Source organism: Amblyomma americanum, chromosome 10 (assembly GCF_052857255.1).
Source record: "Amblyomma americanum isolate KBUSLIRL-KWMA chromosome 10, ASM5285725v1, whole genome shotgun sequence".
In the NCBI taxonomy this organism is placed as follows: domain Eukaryota; kingdom Metazoa; phylum Arthropoda; class Arachnida; order Ixodida; family Ixodidae; genus Amblyomma; species Amblyomma americanum.
This window is the reverse complement of record NC_135506.1, coordinates 81903059-81909450: the sequence shown is the minus strand read 5'-3', so window position 1 is coordinate 81909450 and position 6392 is coordinate 81903059. Positions and strand designations below refer to the sequence as shown.

Below are 6392 nucleotides of genomic sequence, written 5' to 3'. Positions count from 1 at the left end.
CGATGGCAGTTCCGTCGTGGTGGCTCAGTGGTTAGGGCGCTCGACTACTGATTCGGGATTCCCGGGTTCGAACCCGACCACGGCGGCTGCGTTTTTATGGAGGAAAAACGGTAAGGCGCCCGTGTGCTGTGCGATGTCAGTGCACATTAAAGATCCCCAGGTGGTCAAAATTATTCCGGAGCCCTCCACTACGGTACCTATTCTTCCTTTCTTCTTTCACTCCCTCCTATATCCCTTCCCTTACGGCGCGGTTAAGGTGTCCAAAGATATATGAGACAGATACTGCGCCATTTCCTTTCCCCAAAAACCAATTATTATTATTATCGATGGCAGATGCCGTGGCTAGCAAAAATTTTGTCGTTCCTTTTTACTATTATTTCCGTAGAAACCCGCTACCACCACCAGTTTCTCCTGTGGAGGTGTTCTGAATTTCGACCATGTGGGGATATTTAACGTGCACTGACTTCGCACAGCACATAGGCGCCTTTTGTGTTTCACCCGTATGTAGTGTGACTGAACTCAGTGCACTGAAAAGAAAATCATTTTTGAGATCTCATTCTCGCAGTGGCCATGCTAATCTTCTCTGTATTATTCAAATTTTAGTGCATGTACTTTGGAAGTACTCCACCATTCGGATCCACAAAACAACGTTGATATTTCTGAAGCGAAAGCTTCACTATGTTAGGTAAAGCTGATTTGGCCGCGCGTTGCCGGTTGACCATCAAGTGAGCCAGAGGTCAAGTGTGGCTATAGGTCTTAGCATATGTTCTCCACTATGGTGTCGCAACACTTGACCTTTGACGTTGACCTTTGACCTTTATTTTCGCCGGTAGAGGACGGTAGACAACGCCGCAGCGTTCGTTGGGTGACCGACCTCTCCCAATCAACCATTAATATATCTGCCACCTGCCAGGGCGCAGACCGGGAGCGCTGCCTTTCCAGTGTGTGGAACGCGCTCGTTACAGACGGCAAGCCGTGTCTACTTGCCGGACACACCACACCTTTCGATCTCTAACTTGGTTCAGAAGTATTTCAACCGTAGCTAATTATTTGTTATGCCTCAAACATATTCTATTCATTTTTGTTCGAATAAGGATTTCAAGGGACGCGTCGGGAGGAACTTCGGAATTGAATGCCGAAGAGGTTGTGAAATAATTTCGCAATGGCCATGTCTAAGTTTCTTGTCTAACCTTGCGCTTTTTCTTCCCTTGTATATAGACACGTTTGTCAGCGGAGGCTAATTGCAGCGGCTCTATTCGCGGTGCAACGCTGCTATATAAACATGTAAGGGTTGTGAATTGCATAGGTGGAGAAACGATGTTGAGTAAAAGCCGTGAACTGTATCTGCGAAATATGTCGAAAGTTCCCTCCCATACCTTGACAATTGCCACCAAACCCTAAGGTGTGTCCTCCAGGCACAAACCCTACCATCCGCTTACATTAAGCCTTGCTACCACCAACCCCTTCAGCACCCTCTACAACTACCGTACCTTCACCCTCGCCCATAGCTTAGTGTAATGCCCGGCGTGTGAGCAGTTGGTTTAATGTCGCTATCGCCCCTTCCTCTTCTCCAACCGAACTCTCCCTTCAGCTCCGATTCTAACTTGTGCGTTAAAATGAGATCCTAGCCAGTAAAATTCAACAACTAGAGACAAAACAGGACGGGCCACTCAGAGCCCATGCCCGAATCTGAGCCAGCTGAGCAGGATGATTATGCCTTGGGCTCCTCCGGCTTGACCAGCGTTTCGCGGCGGCCGGTCGGCACCGTGCTGGCCTAGCTGCCTACTGTGGAGTGCCGTATAGGCATTCTAGAGATCAAGGTAGAGGCTTTTCAGGGAAAAATTCTGGAACCGATGCAACGGAAGGTTTCCTTGGGCAGGTGGCCAGACTTCGTGAAGCAGGCTATCAAGAAAGGATCCTTGCACAGTTAACAATAATAATTGGTTTTTGGGGAAATGAAATGGCGCAGTATATGTCTGAACTTTCGTTGGATACCTAAACCGCGCCGTAAGGGAAGGGATAAAGGAGGGAGTGAAAGAAGAAAGGAAGAAAGAGGTGCCGTAGAGGAGGGCTCCGGAATAATTTCGACCACCTGGGGATCTTTAACATGCACGCACATCGCAGAGCACACGGGCGACTTAGTGTTTTGCCTCCATAAAAATGCAGCAGCCGCGGTCGGGTTCAAACCCGGGAATTCCGGATCAGTAGCCGAGTACTCTAACCACTAAGCCACCGCGGCGGGTCCTTGTACGCTTAACAGAACGAATTTTGTGCAAGCTGAAGGTAAAGGCGGCATCTCACCCCCCTGGGCCGCAGGAAGAGGCACGAAGGAAGGTCGTGTGCATCCCGTATCCACACGGTGTCTCACATCGTCTCAAGAAGATCGCTGCGCGGCAGAATGTGCAGGTGGAGTTCTCCTGCGAACATAGAGTTCGGAAGATATGCGCCGCAGTTCACAGGAAGCTGGAGCCAACCTCTTCCAGAAAAGATTTCTGGCAGTGCACAGTGCCTCACGCAGAAAAATGAATAACTGCAAAAAAGGCGTCGTGCATAAGGTTCTTGTGCCTTGCGGAACGATCTGTTATGTGGTGGTGGTGAAAAGAATTTATCTATATATAGAGAGAGGTAGACGGGGAGAGGCCCCTAGTGGGTCTCGCCTCTTACTATAGAAGGCGGAGTCCCTCATTCCGGGACCCCGTTGGTCCTGACTGCTGCGCAGGTCCGCCGAACCAGGGCCTGTTTGGCCCATAGTTCCTGGCAGCCGAGCAGACTCGCCTCCTAGACCTCTCGGGTAGGGGAAGGGGTGATGAAGGGAGAGAAGGATTTTGCCTGCATGCCCAAACCACGTGAAAGGTGTCGGCCACCTCCCCACCGGGCACAAAATCCTCAACTGCACGCCAAAATTCAGGCGCTATAAACGGCTCGGTGCTCCCCGCCCACTGCCCAGTTACCCCCGGAACCGATGCAAGTGCCGGCAGACCCGACACCCCATAGCTCTGACGTGCGTTTCACCGCCCTCAAAAATGCCCTCGCCCAGTTATCGACTGGTGGTGGTAAAAGTGTTTTATGAATAAAATAATAGTAAAAATGAAGGAAAAGGTTTTTGCTAGCCCCAGCATCTGCCATCGATACTGAAGTACCTGTGCTGGGGCAGCGCAAATAAAGGATAACACGCAGAATGGAGAAATGAAATGAAGGAGGTGGGGGGACAGGAAGAGAGGATAGGGGAGAAGTAATAGAGACTTTTAGCTGAGCGTGTTTACGTTCCGCGCCGCTGGTAGTTCCCCAGCGGAGCACCAGCGGAATGTAGCGCGAGGAAAGAGTTATAGCGCAGCGTCTAAAACGCCCGAATGAGCGGAGCACGGAGCAGCGCGGAGTGCTGTGCAGCTCCACCTATCGGTAAAAAGCGGAGTTACGCTGAAACGAATATGAATCGCGCTTGAATTTTCTGTACTAAAGTTGTAAATAAAGGCATTTTTCGTGTTTATGATATATATTTAAACATTAGAGGTCGTTATTATTCAATTTATAGTACGTCATTTTAGAAAAAAAAACATTTGGCGCTTTGACGGTCAAGTCAAGGCGAAGCCCCAGGCCGCAAGCTGTTTTTTGGTGCGCTTTGTGTAATCAAGGGCAGTTCGCGAGTTACGACCGCATTTTGCCTCCGCCACAGCTATATGGTAAATTCTAGAGATGCCGAAGAGCATACTCCAAGACCCGCTGCTCTTGTCACAGCTAAAGTGGTCAGAGATAGAAGATCTGCTGTGTCTTGAAGTGTTTGGTGAAACGCGACGTGACCCACTCTCTGTGCGCGGGCTTCTGAACATTTACGATATCGACAGTGGTGTGTTCAAGACGCATTTCAGATTTGAGAAGCATGACTTGCATAGGCTGCAGAGGGCCTTATTAATACCTGAAGCTGTGGTAACTCCATAGAGGGTGGCAGTTCCCGGGGACGAGGCCCTGTGCATAACCCTGCGACGGCTTGCATATCCGATCCGGCTCTGCGATCTTGAAGACCTTTTTAGGCGACACAGCTAAACCCTATCGTCTGTGACCAACGCAGTTCTCGGGCACATTGAAACGCGGTTTTTTCATTTGTTAGACGACCTGAGCAACCATGCCTGGTTGAACCTGGACTCGCTGGAAACGTTCTCTCAGGTAAGCCGTAAGTAGGATAAGAGTTTTGCGAGTCGATATTTCTCACACTTTCATTCTTTTTTGAGGCAGTTCACAAAAAAGGAGCCCCGCTTAAAAACTGCGGGGCGTTCATAAACGGCAAGGCGCGGGCGATATGCAGACCATCAAGGAACCAAAAGGTTTATTTTAGTGGCCACAAACGCGTCCACGCCCTGAAATATCAGTCAGTAATGTGCCCAAATGGGATTATCTGTCAGTTAGACGGATCGTATCCCGGAAGCAAACATGATGCTTGTAAGTAACTGGCAAGCACAGCCGCCTCAACAAAGCGTTGTTTATCATTCTTTCTTCACTATGCCTGGTGCTTGGAAACAGGCAAGGTTGAACGTAGTCTCATTATACAATTTATTTTCCTTCTTTCAGGTAACTTCGGACACAGCAAAGCATATGCAAAGTTGGAAAAGCTTGTTCAGGGGCGCAACTACGTCATCTACGGGGACCCTGCCTACCCTTTGCGGCCCCTTCTGCTGAAGCCTATGGCGGTGGTTCCTTGACCCCTGAGCAGCAAGCATTCAACAAAGCTGTGAGCAGCGTGAGGCAGGCAGTGGAATGGGGCTTCGGTAAAATTGCGAGACTTTTTGCCTTTGTAGACTTTAAAAAAAATCAGAAGCTTTACCTCCAGGACCTGCCACGCATATATAAAAGCAAGTGCACTTCTCGCGAACTGCCATACCTGTTTGTACAACGCCCAAATTTCTCAGTATTTTGGCCTTGCGCCACCACATCTAGAGGATTACCTTGCCCCTCGAGAGTGCTTCATAACACCACGCACTTGCGAAAACGAAGAGTTTATTTCATAACTGTGGAAATATAAATCAAGATGACAATTATTTGGTTATGGATAATATTGATGTTGTGCATTTAGAATACTAGCCAGTTTTTTGTTTGGTCATCGAACAGTTTTTGCAATTGCTCAAAGATTTTCTGCTGGTTTGCTTCCCGAGAGGATGATTCTAATTGAAGTTTTTTTTCTTCGAGCTCCAGCTTGCGTTCTTCTAAAGCAAGGCGGCGCTCCTCGTTTTCCACTTTCTTCCTCTCAATTGCCAGCTCCTTATTGCGGAGGTAAAATTCATTTGTCTCCCTCATTGTGAGCAGCTGGAGCCCCATGCTTTGTAGTCCTCGAATTCCTGAAAAGGTAGACAAGCAAGGCAATTTCGGCCGTTAGTTCAAGCGAGTTCATGCACTGTGCGATTGCTGTGTAGTATTATGCCATAGGACAAGCACAGATCCTGTGATAAAGCATAACTACTCTCAATCCAGTTTCTTGTCATGCAGTTCGTATTCGACTGATCATGTGTTCCATGGTTTTCAAGCATGTATTTATGTGACACCTAGCTTTTAGGTTAGTGTTTTCGTGCCTAACGTACCCTGATAAACAAATTTTGTTCCTGTGCATTTATTCGATATTTCTATATCTTTTCATGAAAGAGATGGGATTTGTTTCCAATTTTGTTAAGCATTCGTGTGATAAAGAAACATTTGGGTCATGAACTGCTGCGCCATGGCAAAATGTATTTTGATTTCTGCATTCTGTCTTCCTACTCAGGCAAGGTTCTTACTGTTCATATTTGTGGTATATATGCATATGTTTTAAAGGTGTCAGGAATGAGTCTCAATACCAAATCATGGTTTCGTTATAGCCATGAGCAATAATTTGTACTGTAGGGTTAAACGAAGAGGGCTCTAGTTCGACTTTCGCAAATGAACGGACAAAGCTGCCCAAACGCTACGCATGTCAACATTTACCTGTGTACACTTATAATGCATTCCTAAACACCATTCCGCTCCGTGTGTACTGTACGTGGTAAATACATTCCTAAAGTACTTGCCTTTACCCATGGTCGGCAGAATCTGTTACCTAGTTGCAGGCTGGCGCTGATCGTTGTCGATTGATGATGGTGCTGAGGGAGGATGCTCTTAATGTGCTGACATGACTTGGCTCTGCTGCTACTGGCCACCATCCATCCGGTCCCGCTCATTGTCAGTGGTAGCTGCAGATGGTCCCAGCACAAGCTCCTCATCGTAAGTGCTGAGAAACAGCTGGGCTGCTGGCGATCCTGTTTTTAATGAATGAAAAAAGGAGGAGGCAAAATCATTCAAGCAGGGTTCCCAGATTAGGCTACTGTTCCTCCGAGTTGGCATTGAAATTTTACATTTGTGTATGCGGATATTTTTGGAATACATTTTTTGCT

At 47.7% G+C, this 6392-nt stretch overlaps 1 pseudogene; it reads right to left on the bottom strand.

The window, feature by feature from the left end:
- Nucleotides 1-530: 530 nt before the first annotated feature.
- Nucleotides 531-623, bottom strand: LOC144108918 (U6 spliceosomal RNA; annotated as a pseudogene).
- Between the last annotated feature and the right edge of the window lie 5769 nt (nt 624-6392).